General features: G+C 48.6%; 2 protein-coding genes across 6 annotated transcripts in view; one reads left to right on the top strand and one right to left on the bottom strand.

Moving 5' to 3' along the window:
* gne (glucosamine (UDP-N-acetyl)-2-epimerase/N-acetylmannosamine kinase) overlaps nucleotides 1-2,292 on the bottom strand; it is a 30,428-nt gene extending 28,136 nt beyond the window's left edge. For 2 of the 3 annotated variants that reach the window (XM_061829625.1, XM_061829627.1), the window contains exon 1: nucleotides 2,116-2,249. The gene's annotated coding sequence lies outside the window, so the exon portion shown is untranslated. Of the gene's footprint in view, nucleotides 1-2,115 lie in introns of all 3 variants that reach the window. The other variant, XM_061829626.1, reaches the window with a different exon arrangement.
* The window catches only part of cplx2a (complexin 2a), a 55,716-nt gene continuing 43,242 nt past the window's right edge, over nucleotides 1,466-13,939 (top strand). Inside the window, exon 1 of one of the 3 annotated variants that reach the window (XM_061829630.1) lies at nucleotides 1,466-1,562. The gene's annotated coding sequence lies outside the window, so the exon portion shown is untranslated. Of the gene's footprint in view, nucleotides 1,563-2,374; nucleotides 3,593-13,939 lie in introns of those variants that run through there. The other 2 variants (XM_061829628.1, XM_061829629.1) reach the window with 2 other exon arrangements.

The following is a 13,939-nucleotide window of genomic DNA, read 5'->3' as shown; positions in this document are numbered from 1 at the left end:
GAAAAACAGGCCCAAACCATGAAGCTGCCACCACCATGTTTGACAGTGGGGGATGGTGTGTTCAGGGTGATAAGCTCTGTTGCTTTTACACCAAATATATCGTTTTGTATTGTGGCCAAGAAGTTCGACTTTGGTTTCATCTGACCTGTCTCCGAGGTGGCTTGTGGCAAATTTTATACGAGACCTTTTATGGATATCTCTTAGAAATGGCTTTCTTCTTGCCACTCTCCCATAAGGCCAGATTTGTGCAGCGCACGACTGATTGTTGTCCTATGGACAGACTCTCCCACCTGAGCTGTAGATCTCTGCAGTTCAACCAGAGTGATCATGGACCTCTTGGCTGCATCCCCGATCAGGCTTCTCCTTGTTTGAGGTGAAAGTTTAGAGGGACAACTGGGTCTTGGTTGATTTGCAGTTGTCTGATACTCCTTCCGTTTCAATATGATTGCTTGCACAGTGCTCCTTGAGATGTTTAAAGCTTGGGGAATCTTTTGGTATCCAAATCCGGCTTCCCTGGTGAGTTCTTTGGTCTTCATACAACAAGTGTTTTCATTAGTCAGGAGGAACACATTTCAATCGACAGACGTGTATCAAATTTTCCACCTCGCTTACAAAAGTTGGATTGGAAAATGAACGAGTGTGGATTCTGGCACGTTTACGGTCGTAATATTGCAGAAAAACGGGGGAAAAAAACGTTTATCTATGCAATTTAAAAATTCCGTCTATAAACGGAAAAAATCACATGCCTGGTAACTGGAATTTGGGCTACTCAGAATCTTAATGTAAATATTCACAACATGTCCATGTCCAGTTACTAATTCTGTTACAGATCTTCTTTTCCTTTCAGCTTGTCCCGTTAGAGGTCACCACAGGTGTCATCTCAGATGACATGTTCTGTAGCCAGATGTGTCTTTGAGTGATATCATGCATCTCAGCATGTAGCTAAGGTCCTTGCTGAATGGTATAATAGAAACTTTGTAATAATCCATTGCCAGCTAGAACCGGTTGAGACAGAAACCTTTTGTCTAAGTGGGAAGCCTTGATGTGATGCCACAAGTTTGATACAGCTCATGGTCCGCCCTTCTGACAAGTTAAAGGATGTGTGCTTTCTGAGTACCTTCGCACTTGTGATCTGTTCTCTACAGCCATTGTCTGTAACTCATAAGTGCCTGGAATATTCTCTAAGGAATTTCTTAGAAGAAACTGTTCATCGTCTCCAGCCTTTATTTGGTTAACCAACATTCTCAGTATCCAAAATTAAACTAATATGGGGAGGAAAAAAAGCATCCGCCAACAGTAGTTCTGTTGCAGATATACGCAATCAAATTTAGCACATAAAAATTTAGCACATAAATATTGACGTAATTTGCCTTGGTTTAAGAAATTTATAATGCAGAAATTTGAAATAATCGCACTTCTGTTGCAGATGTATTGAAAGGAAATCCATCCATACATTTTCTGAACCGTCACAAGGGTGACGATAGTGCTGGACCCTATCCCAGTTATCACCGGCCAGGAGGCGGTGTACACCCTGAACGGGTTGCCAGCCAATCGCAGTAAAAGTAAGTCAAACTATTCAGATGTAACTATGACTCTTGAGGTTGTTATCTGAAATGTCGCTTCGGATAGTAACAATTTATAGTTTTTAAAATATTTAATCCTCTTATCATATAATTTCTGATCACGATGACCAGGGCTGTGACGCGACTCGAGCAGGAAGGTAACGATGCCTGTCCTTGCACCATTAAACAGTGCACACGTTTTATCACGTCCGGTGTATGCTGCTGCAGCAGCTCCCAAAAGGCGTTTCTGCCTCCTCGAAAAAGCCTCTATCGACTGATAAGATGCGCCTGTCATAACAACACAGTAGGACGAAGCCGCCATGCTACATTCAATGTTATTCTAGCACGTTAAACGAAATCATATCACGTTTGAGCTGCAAGTTAACCAAGCTTCATCTCCACCTAACGGACTAGCTGCGTCGCAGTTAGCTGGGCTCATTCACCACACCTATTATGTACATTCAGTGTTCAAGTTACGTTAAAGTGTAGCTGAAGTTCACAACCCAACACTAATGGCGGTCAATGAACAACAGTAAATGACGGCTAACGTTACCTTGAATTATCCGAAGAAAGGATTCACTAATTTGCGTGCTTGCCCCCCGGCGTATTCACCTTTTCCTGTAGTATTTTTCACCAGTATTTTGCGCTTTGCCAAGACGCAAAGCGTTGTCAAGATTCCCACGGAGGTTCTAGGCAGGACACGCCTCATTTTAACATGATTGGCTAAAACGTTTTGGAGTTTTTTTTTTTTTTTTTTGTCACGGTGAGGTTTTAAACCGGTGTAGTATCGATTGGTGTGAGTAAGGTTTCGTTGTAAATATAAACGCCGCCACACTTAACTCACACATTCTTATTTTCCCATCTGGAAGCAGTGGGTGTGGTCTCCATAGAAACGACAGCCATTCAGAGTGCAGCGACGCGTGTACCGAGGCCAGTGCGTCTCCCGCCCGGAAACTGCGTGGAAATCACAACGGACCTGGAAATTGCGAGTTATCCGATGTAACTTGAACGTCTTGTGGTAAAACGACCCTTTCATTCTTATTGGACCAATGGCGTAGAATAAAAACTGAATTGCGCGCAGACCGATTGCACTTGGTAATTTGGCTTCAACTTCCGGTCAGGGCAAAACATTGCTTTGGATACAATTTCACGTGAAAGTTGACGTCCTTTGACATCGTTACAATTGTACATTGTGAACCATAATAACATCGAATGTAGTTGGAATATGTGAGGTTTAGCTTTTCTTGGTGTCAATATGGTTATTTCTTGTTGCGCTGTTGGCTGTCAAAACCGTGCAGGCGGTCGCATAGATGTCACTTTTCCCGGAAAGTGTTTCAGTTTAACCTTCATAATTAATGATTATAATTATGAATGTGGAAAGTATATCATTACAGTGCAGATTAATGTGTTTGGAGCATTAGATTTACGTGTATAAGAGGCTTCTAACGCTGATTAATATATTTCAGTATCACAAGTGTATATCACAATCGTTACAATTATTTTATATCACAGTCACTGATATTTCAGTATCACTGGCATGTATCACAGCCTGATCACAATTCTTGGATATCACTGTCACTGATACAGTATATATTTCAGAATCACATTTTATCACAATTATTATGTATCCCAGGTTGTATAGGTCACTTGCACAACTTCAGAGTGCAAAGTGCATTGTGGGTAAGATTTTTGTTGTGTGTCGGCCATTTTAGGAGGTTGTAAAGAGTTCTTAAAGTTTGTCTACATACCTGCATCGGGTTCATTGTATCTGCACTCTCTATGGCGTTTTCCAAGTATTTCGAGGATCTGTCGGCTGAACTGAAACCCTACTACAGGCAGAAAATCAGTTTTTGTGAGGATCTGGACCCGTATAGTCAATCAAAGGCTGATTTTGCGACTGAAAAATGTTGGCAGAGAGTGGAATACCCGAACATTGTGAACTACTTGGAGGCTTACAATTACTTTGTAAGCAGGTGGATTCAGAGTGTCCTCTGCAAAAGGTTGTCTGAAGAAAAGGTTTTAATTGTTGAGTAAGTAACTTGTTGTGGTGTTTACATAATTCACCCGCGGGACCTCGAGTTGGGGTGACTGTTTTTGTTGTTGCTCTTCCCGAGTGGGCAGTTCACAGAGTTCCCGCCGTTATGTGAGTAGTATTTTGATGTCTGCCAATAAAACAAGTTTTGTTCCTATGTCCGACACTCTGCCACCGACTCCTTTTCTCCGGCGCTACACTGGTGACCCAGACGTCAGTCCCGGCGTTTTTCGAGACTGAAGCGAACATGGCAACTGCCATCCTCAAATTGCCGGAGTTTTGGGAGACGTCCGCGGCAGCGTGGTTTGCGCAGACGGAGGCTCAGTTCGCCCTCCGCGGGATCTCGGATGATTCCATGCGTTATGACCACGTTGTCTCAGCCCTCGGGAGCTCAACGGCGGCCAGAGCAGGGAACTTCATCACCTCTCCCCTGGCCCGAGATAAGTATGCTGGAATCAAGGTTCACTTTCTCAAGGTTTTTGAGCTTTCACGGCCGGAGCGTGCCCAACGTCTGTTGGCTGTTAATGGACTGGGGAATAGCAAACCTTCCGAACTCATGGAAATGATGCTAAACCTGCTGGGCATGGAAGAGCCCAATTTCATTTTCATGGAAGTGTTTCTCAGGCACATGCCACCGCATGTTCAGACTGCGCTCGCTAACAGTACAGCCACTGAACCCCGGGCCCTGTCCGAGGAGGCCGATCGTTTCTTCCTGGCCACCCAGCGCTTCTCCCCTGAGATGCTGGCCACGACGCGCAGTTACTCGCCTCCGGGCGCGGGGTTGGCATCCAGCAGGGGCCCCATCGCCACCGACGGCCGTGCTGGCACAGACTTGTGCTCCTTCCACACCCGTTTCGGTGCCAAAGCAAAGAGGTGCCGCGCCCCTTGCAACTACGATGCGTCGGGAAAAGCCAAAGCCAGCGCTCCGCGGCGGTTGTGAGCGTGGGGGCGAAGAGCCGGCTGCTGTTCGTCTAGGACATCCTTTCCGGGCGCAAATTCCTTTGTGACACCGGCGCCCAGAGGAGCGTCCTGACGGCCTCTGCGGAGGACGCCGCTGGCGGGACTCATGGGCCACCCCTAGTGTCCGCTAATGGCTCCCCTATCCGCTCTTATGGCATAAGGACTGTGGACTTGTGTTTCGGGAGTCAGTGCTTCAGATGGGACTTTGTCACTGCCGATATCTCGTTCCCTCCCCTCTGTGCTGATTTTTTTTTTTTTGTGCCCACGGGCTTCTGGTGGATGTTAAGAGGGGCCGTCTGGTGGAAGCACTGACTTTCTCCACGGTTGCCTGCGTCTGCAATGAGGCGACTTATGGGGGTCTCTCCAGTTCGCTCTCGGATGGCACCAAGTACCAGCTCCTCCTTGGTGAGTTCCCTGGCTTGACACGGCCCACTTTCTCCTCTGCCACGACTAAACATGGGGTCGAGCACCACATTAAGACCAAGGGCCCCCGATTCACGTGAGGGCCCGACGGCTTGACCCCGAGAAGCTAGCAGTCGCTAAGTCCGAGTTTGCCAACGTGGAGCGCCTGGGTATCGTCCGCTGCTCGGATAGCCCGTGGGCGTCGCCGCTACACATCGTCCCTAAACCGAGTGGTAGGTGGCGACCGTGTGGTGACTACCGCCGCCTTAACGACGCCACTACGCCCGACCGCTACCCTGTTCCACACATTCAGGACTTCTCGGCCCACCTGGCGGGCAAAATCCTGTTCTCCAAGGACGACCTGGTGCGCGGGTATCACCAGGTTCCCGTGCACCCCTCAGACGTTCCCAAGACGGCTGTAATCACACCGTTTGGACTGTTCGAGTTCCTGAGGATGCCGTTTGGTCTTAAAAACGAGGCACAATCTTTCCAACGTTAAATGGATTCTGTGCTCAGGGACTTACCATTTGTGTTCGTATATTTGGATGACATCCTCGTCGCCAGCTCCTCGGAGGATGAACATCTGATGCACCTCCGCGACCTCTTCGCAAGACTCGAGCAGCATGGCCTGATCATCAACCTGGCGAAGTGTGAGTGAGATCTGCATGCGAGATATTACTGAGCCACTTCGCTTGCCATTTGCTCGACATTTCTTCTCTTTAGGGTCCTTGGTGCGTAATTATTTTCGGAAATCGGAAAAACCGTCTGTTCCCTTCTTTGCTGAACTTTTTATAGCAGCCAATAACACAACACGTGTGCACCATTGTCTCAGAAGTCAAAAAGCATCTTATGTAATCTAATGTAACCAGCGAAATGAGACCTCCCAATATGGCGGCCAGAAAAAATTCAAAACTGATGTGATGTCACATGCAAGTCACCTATACTGTTGAATATAAAAGATCTTACAAACGTATCTCAATATGTGTATAAATGAGTGTAAGTGTACACTAAAGGTTACTGTCAGGTTTACCAATTAGACATTTATTAAACAGGACAAAAAGGAGGCAAAGACACCACTTCATGTTTGACAGCTTTCAAGTTCATAGAGAATGATCTCTATTAAAGTGTATCAACTGAATATGTGTTGTTGTGGGTGTTTTAACGGCGGGCTCGGTGCAGGTGGGCGTGTGTATTGATGTGTAAGTGAGATGGACTGCGCATGTGTGTTATGTGCTAAGAGCCAATAAAGCGACGATAACAGCGAATCAATGCTCCCTGTTATTACTACTCCCGCCATTGAGGTTCGGAGGTGCGATGCGAGAATGGAGTTAACCCCGAGGAGGATAACCTCGGCCCAGGAGAAGACTTATCCCCTGCGTCTCCCGACCTTGGTCAGGCAACCGGAGCAGGAACGGTTAACAGTGTGTATATATGTGTGGAATTTATTGATAATATTTCCAAGATTGTACATCCTGTTACACAAAAAGTGTCTGAAAAATTCCTTGTAATTTGTGGAATATATCAATTGAAATGCCTGCTATACTAAGATAAGACGTGGGCGTGGCAGATGACGTTTGGTAAGGCCTGTCCCTCCTATTGCATATGTATGTGTCAATGTATCTTCTAAACCTTCCTGGGCATGCTGCAAATGTTTAGAATATATTCATGTCTCTTGGGATCCAAAACATCCCAAGTATTTCTTTAGAATTATCGCATCGTTTTCCATAACATTGTGTGTATGTTTACCATGCTTTTTGCCCTGACCGGAAGTCAGAGCCTGTCGACCATGGTGGCGTCCATAATGGATTCAGAGTGCGCAGACTACTTTTTATTCTACGTCACTCGCATCATCAAACCACTAACCATAACAGTGACTGTTCTTAGGCCGCTATCGTATCGTGTCGACGTTTTTCAATACCATAGTCCCCAGTTTACGGATACTGGCGGATTGCTGAGTGGATTACGTTGACTAAATATTTCATAGTAGTAAAATCTCACACCACTCCCGAACACACTACAGCATTGAGAATACTGAAACAACAGTTGTGTCTCAACTGCAGTGTGTACGACTGTTTAGCGCTTCTCCCTCACAATTCTGAGGACTGAGGTTTAAATCCCAGCCTTTCCTGTTGAATGTTTCCCACCTGCTTCCGTGGCTTTACTCCAAGCACTGTAGTTTCCTTCCACATTCCCACAACATAGGTGTGAATGTAAATATAAGTTCAAATTGCTGTTTATTTGATGTGCCATGCGTTTCTCCCCGAACTACCTTGCATCGTCCGAGTCCTGCATTTGGGTCCTACTCCCGTTCCTATGGGTCATGACAGAACGATCTGGCTTAAACAGGACCCAGCAGGAAAGACCCGGGGTCGCGGGGACCGATGCAAGGTAGACCGTCTGCCGGAGGACCAAGCCTGCCCAATCCGGGTAGGCTCCCTGATGTCCTCCGCTTCCGTGTCTTACGCTCCGCCAGCGAGGTATGAATACGTCCCGAACACGACCCCTCCGGCTACTCATATTCTTCTAGACTCTGACTTTTCGGAATATGAGGAGGACCTTGATTTGTATGACCGGCTGCCTGAGTACGACTCCGATGATTTTGATTATGAATCTCTGCCCGGTCTTTCATCCCAGTCAGTTTGTTTCACCTCCCCGCGTTTCCAGCACCCGAGCGTCTATGCCCGTTAGGTCCAAGTACACCAATCCGTATGAGGGAACCCGCTTGGCCATCTACCCGGGACCTCTGCGTGGCGGCCAGGGGAGACGCCCCGGCCGGGCACTCCCTTGTGCCTCCCGCTGCGCGGCAACTAAGACACCTTCCTCCCACTCCTCGCCGGCAACGGCGAAACCGGCAGACCCGCAGCTGGTGGCAAAGCTTCCAGCCCAGAGGGAAGAGGAGCCGCCAAATCACGAGGCGTTCTGCCGCAAAATGCGGGCGCAGATGGAGCAGCAGAGCGCCAAATTGGCGGCTCTCACGGCCCAGGTCCGGCAAGGATTGGCGAATCAGCCGAGCTACGCTGATGTCGCAACTGCGACTGACTCGCTGCTGACGCAGGTTCACGTGGCAATTGGAACTGACCCGCTCCTGAGACACGCCCACGTCTCAGTTTTGACTGACTCTCTGCCAACTCTCGTTCACGTCGCCGTGGAAACAGACCCGCCACCTCGCCAAGCGCACGCTGCAGTGGAAACGGACCCGCCACCTTGCCAAGTGCACGTCGCAGTGGGAACGGATTCGCCACCTAGCCAAGCGCACGTAGCTGTGGAAAGGGATCCGCCTCCTCGCCATTCCCACGTCGAAGTTTTAGCTGGTCCGAGCAGAGCTCACGCGACAGTTGGAACTGACCCGCTCCCGAGACACACCCCCGTGTCAATTTCGACTGACTCTCTGCCGACTCTCGTTCACGTCGCCCTGGAAACGGATCCGCCACCACGCCCACGTTGCTGTTTCAACGAATGCACTGCAAGCTCACGTGGCAGTGGGGACTGACCCGATGCCGCCTCACGATACTGTCCAGGAGGTGGCGACGTCTCCGCAGCCGCTTCTCGTCCGTGCCCTGGAGTACCAGTGGCGACCGGCCCACGATCGCTCCCCGTTCCTGCTTCGTCGGCGACCGGCCCGCGGTCGTCCCCTGTTCCTGCTCCAACGGCGACGGGCATGTCCATATGTTCCCGTCCAGGAGGTGGCGATGGTGCCGCCGCCTTCTCACGTTGTTGTCCAGGAGGAGGTGGCACAGACGCCGCCTTCTCACGTTGCTGTCCAGGAGGATGTGGCACTGACGCCGCCTTCTCACGTTCCTGTCCAGGAGGAGGTGGCACTGACGCCGCCTTCTCACGTTCCTGTCCAGGAGGAGGTGGCACTGACGCCGCCTTCTCACGTTCCTGTCCAGGAGGAGGTGGCACTGACGCCGCCTTCTCACGTTCCTGTCCAGGAGGAGGTGGCACTGACGCCGCCTTCTCACGTTCCAGTCCAGGAGGAGGTGGCACTGACGCCGCCTTCTCACGTTCCAGTCCAGGAGGAGGTGGCACTGACGCCGCCTTTTCACGTTCCTGTCCAGGAGGAGGTGGCACTGACGCCGCCTTCTCACGTTCCTGTCCAGGAGGAGGTGGCACTGACGCCGCCTTTTCACGTTCCTGTCCAGGAGGAGGTGGCACTGACGCCGCCTTCTCACGTTCCTGTCCAGGAGGAGGTGGCACTGACGCCGCCTTCTCACGTTGCTGTCCAGGAGGAGGTGGCACTGACGCCGCCTTCTCACGTTGCTGTCCAGGAGGAGGTGGCACTGACGCCGCCTTCTCACGTTGCTGTCCAGGAGGAGGTGGCACTGACGCCGCCTTCTCACGTTACTGTCCAGGAGGAGGTGGCGATGTCGCCGCCGCCTTCTCACGTTCCTTTCCAGGAGTACCAGCAGCGACCGGTCCGGGCCGTCCCACGCCCTTGTCTCGACGGCAACAGGAGCTGGGGAGTTCTGTGGAGCCACCCTGGTGCTGAAGAGACTTCGGGATGGCTGTGATGGTGGCGGTTCTTCTCTGCATCATCCTCTTCGCTCCTGAGGGCTCCCAGCCGCTTCAGGACCTGGCCTCGTTGGTGACCAATCCACGGCTGCCTCCTGACCAAGCCTCGGTGGCAACCAGTCCCTGTTCGTCTCGCAACCACGGCATGGCAGGTTCTCGTCCGGAGCAGTTGCCTGCCTCGGCCTGGTTCCTGCTTCGCCGTTTGGTTCCTCACAGAGGTCGTCCGCCTGAATCGCCCCGTGGGGACCCTGGTGCTTGGCGTCCGGGTCGTCCTCCTGACCTGTCCACCCAGACGCCTTGCGTTTGGTGGGCCGGATGGCCACCAGACTGGGGTTTGGTGGGGGTGGGGGGGTCGTGGGTTAACAACCCCCTCCCCCGTCACCATTAACCTGCTGGGCGTCGGTGGAAATTCAGCTACTTTGGGTCGAAGACAAAGAAGAGGAGAAAATCAATTCGTTGGGAGAAGAAGAAGAGGAATGGACAGAGCCGACAAATGAGTGTAGGGACTTTGAATGTTGGGACTATGACAGGAAAAGCTCAGGAGTTGGTTGACATGAATATTTGGAGAAAGGTTGATATATTGTGCATCTAAGAGAGCAGGTGGAAAGCTAGTAAAGCTCGAAGTTTAGGAGCAGGGTTTAAATTATTTTACCATGGAGTAAATGTAAAAATAAATGGAGTAGGGGTTATTTTAAAGGCAGAGCTGGCTAAGAATGTCTTGGAGATGAAAAGAGTATCAGATCGAGTGATGAGGCTGAAATCTGAAATCGAGGGTATTACGTATAATGCAATTACCGGCTATGCTCCACAGGTAGGATCTGACCTAGACTTGAAAGAGAAATTCTGGAAGTAACTTGATGAAGTAGTTCTGAGCATCCCAGACAGAGAGAGAGTTGTCATTTGTGCAGATTGTAATGGACATGTTGGCGAAGGAAACAGGTGTGATGAAGAATTGATGGGTAAGTACGGCATCCAGCAAAGTAACTTTGAGGGATAGATGGTGGTGGACTTTGCAAAAAGGATGGAAATGACAGTAGTAAACACTTATTTCCAGAAGAGGCAGGGACATAGAGTGACCTACAAGAGTGGAGGTAGAAGCACGCAGGTGGATTATATTTTGTGCAGACGATGTAATCTGAAGGAGGTTACTGACTGTAAGGTAGTGGTGGGGGAAAGTGTAGCTTGACAGCATAGGATGGTGGTGTGTAGGATGACTCTGGTGGTGGGTAGGACGTTTAAGAAGACAACGGTAGAGCAGAGAACCACGTGTTGGAAGCTGAGGAAGGAAGAATGTTGTGCGGCCTTTTGGAAAGAGGTGAGACAGGCTCTTGATTGACAGGAAGAGCTCCCGGAAGACTGGACTACTACTACAGGCGAGGTGATCAGAGGGACAGACAGCAGAGTACTTGGTAGGAAAGGGAAGAAGAAGACTTGGTGGTGGAAATCCAAAATCCAGGAAGTCATACCAGGGAAGAGATTAGCGAAGAAGAAGTGGGACACTGAGAGGACTTAGGAAAGGCGAAAGAATACATTGAGATGCGACATAGGGCAAAGGTAGAGGTGGCGAAGGCTAAACAAGAGGCATATGATGACATGTACACCAGGTTGGACACAAAAGAAGGACAAAAGGATCTCTACAGGTTGGACAGACAGAGTGATAGAGATGGGAAGTTTTTTGCAGCAGGTAAGGGTGATTAAGGATAGAGATGGAAATGTGTTGACTGGTGCCAGCAGTGTGCTAAATAGATGGAAAGAATACTTTGAGAAGTTGACGAATGAAGAAAATGAGAGAGAATGAATAGTTGAAGAGGCAAGTGTGAAGTGGCAATGATTAGTAAGGGGGAATTCAGAAAGGCACTACAAAGGATGAAAAATGGAAAGCCAGTTGGCCCTGATGGCATACCGGTGGAGGTATGGAAGCAATTTGGAGAGATGGCTGTGGAATTTTTGACCAACTTATTAAAAAAAAATACTAGGGGGCGAAAAGATGCCTGAAGAATGGAGGAAAAGTCTGTTAGTTCCCATTTTTAAGAAAAAAAGGTGATGTTCAGAGCTGTGGAAACTATAGAGACTGGAATCTCCTTGGACTTCCCAGATGATATTGTGATATGCCGTGAAAGCAATTACAAAGATGGAGGTGTGCCCTGGAAAGGAGAGGAATGAAGATTAGCCAAAGTAAAACAGAATATAAGTGTGTGAATAAGAGGGTTGGAGGGGGAAGAGTGAGGTTCCAGGGAGAAGAGATCAGGAGGGTGGACAGCTTCAAATACTTGGGGTCAGCAATCCAGAGCAATGGTGAGTGTGGTAAGGAAGTGAGGAAACGGGTCAGAGCAGTTGGAACAGCTGGCGGAAGATGTGTGGTGTGTTATGTGACAGAAGAGTCTCGGCAAGGATGAAGGACATCCATCCATCCATCCATCCATCCATCCATCCATCCATCCATTTTCTTTGCCGCTTTTTCTCATGAGAGTCGCAGGAGTGCTGTCAACGGGCAGGAGGTACGGTACCCTGAACTGGTTGCCAGCCAACCACAGGGCACAGAGAGACAAACAGACACACTCACAATCACACCTTGTGGCAATTTAGAGTGTCCAATTAATGTTGCATGTTTTTGGGATGTGAGAGGAAACTCAAGTGCCCGGAGAAAACCCACGCAGGCATGGGGAGAATATGACAACTCCACAATGGCGGGGCCGGGATCGACCCCGGGTCCTCAGAACTGTGAGGCCGACGCTTTACCAGCTGATCCACTGTGCCGCCAGAATGAAGGGCAAAGTTTATAAAACAGTGGTGGGGGCGGCAATGATGTATGGATTAACGACGGTGGCACTGAAGAGACAACAGGAACCAGAACTGGATTTGGCAGAAATGAAGATGTTGAGGTTCTCGCGAGGAGTGAGCAGGTTGGATAGCATTAGAAATGAGCTCATTAGAGAGAGAGCCAAAGTTGGATGTTTTGGAGATAAGGTAGAGAGAGCGGACTTGGATGGTTTGGACATGTCCAGAGGCGAGAGAGTGAGTATATTTGTAGAAGGGTGCTGAGGATGGACCTGCCAGACAATAGAGTGAGAGGAGAACCACAGAAAAGGTTGATGGATGTTGTTAAGGAGGACATAAGGACAGTGGGAGTTAAAGAAGAAGATGCACGACATTGGCTTGGATGGAAAAAGATGGACAAGCCGAAAGGACTTTGTGTGATAGTAACCTTGACTCCAAAACATCCAACTTTGGCTGTCCCTCTAATCCTATCCAACTTGCTCACTCCGACCGAGAACCTAAACATCTTCATTTCTGCTATCTCCAGTTCTGCTTCCTGTTGTTTCTTCAGTTCCACCGTCTCGAATCCGTACATCATGGCCGGCCTCACCACTGTTTTATAAAGTTTGCCCTTCATCCTAGCGGAGACTCTTCTATCGCATAGAACACCAGACACTTTCTGCCAACTGTTCCACCCCACTTGGACCCATTTCTTCACTTCTTTACCACACTCTCCATTGCTCTGTATTGTTGACCCCAAGTATTTGAAGTCATCCACCCTCACTATCTCTTCTCCCTGTAGCTTCACTCCTCTACCCCTCACATTCATGCACATATATTCTGTTTTACTTTGGCTCATCTTCATTCCTCAACTTTCCAGTGCATACCTCCATCTTTCTAATTGTTCCTCCGCCTGCTCCCCGCTTTCATTGCAGATCACAATATCATCTGCGAACAAAAGTAACTCAAGTAACTTTTTGTAAGATGTGTTATACATACATGTCGTACAACACACCTGAAATAGCATTCCTCTGACGTGCAGTGCTATACATAATAGACTAAACAGTTAAAAATAACTGAATAAAATATAGAAAAACTGGTCTGTCCAAAATATGTTCATTGTGGCTTATGTTATCAACAATATAACCTATATGGACAATCTGGTTCAGTTAACAAGACCTGCAATTCCTATATCCATAAATGTGTGGTATTGACATTATGAGCAGCAATGTACACGGTTGAGGATTATGGACAGTGTATTAAATTATTGACATTTATCAACATTATAGCAGAATAATCAGTTGGGCAATGTACAGTACACTGTGCTGCAAGTGCAAACGGAATACAGAGCAGTATTACATACAGTATACATATAGTATATAGTGTACACTATAATACAGGGTGGTTTGTTCATGAGCTTAATTTATGGTCTATAGTCAAAGGTGGTGGGTTCCAGGGAAGGATTATTATTAATAATGGGGGCAAAGCAGAAGCGGGAGTTTGCTTTGGTCCAGCAGATTGAAGCGTGGAAGATTTTTTCCAGAACTGCAAGAAGACCTCCACCAGCGGATGATGTAAATTTGGCTTTGGAAAATATCACAAGTACTGTATCTGTCCAGTGAAGCTGGCACTTGGAGACCCTCGATATGCTGGCCAGTGGGATAATAATAGTAGTAATAATAATAATGTGTTCAATGAATTTATTTCTACAATG

This window comes from Syngnathoides biaculeatus, chromosome 9 (assembly GCF_019802595.1).
Source record: "Syngnathoides biaculeatus isolate LvHL_M chromosome 9, ASM1980259v1, whole genome shotgun sequence".
NCBI lineage: Eukaryota > Metazoa > Chordata > Actinopteri > Syngnathiformes > Syngnathidae > Syngnathoides > Syngnathoides biaculeatus.
The sequence above is the reverse complement of the archived record's forward strand: the minus strand, read 5'-3'. Positions and strand labels throughout refer to the sequence as shown.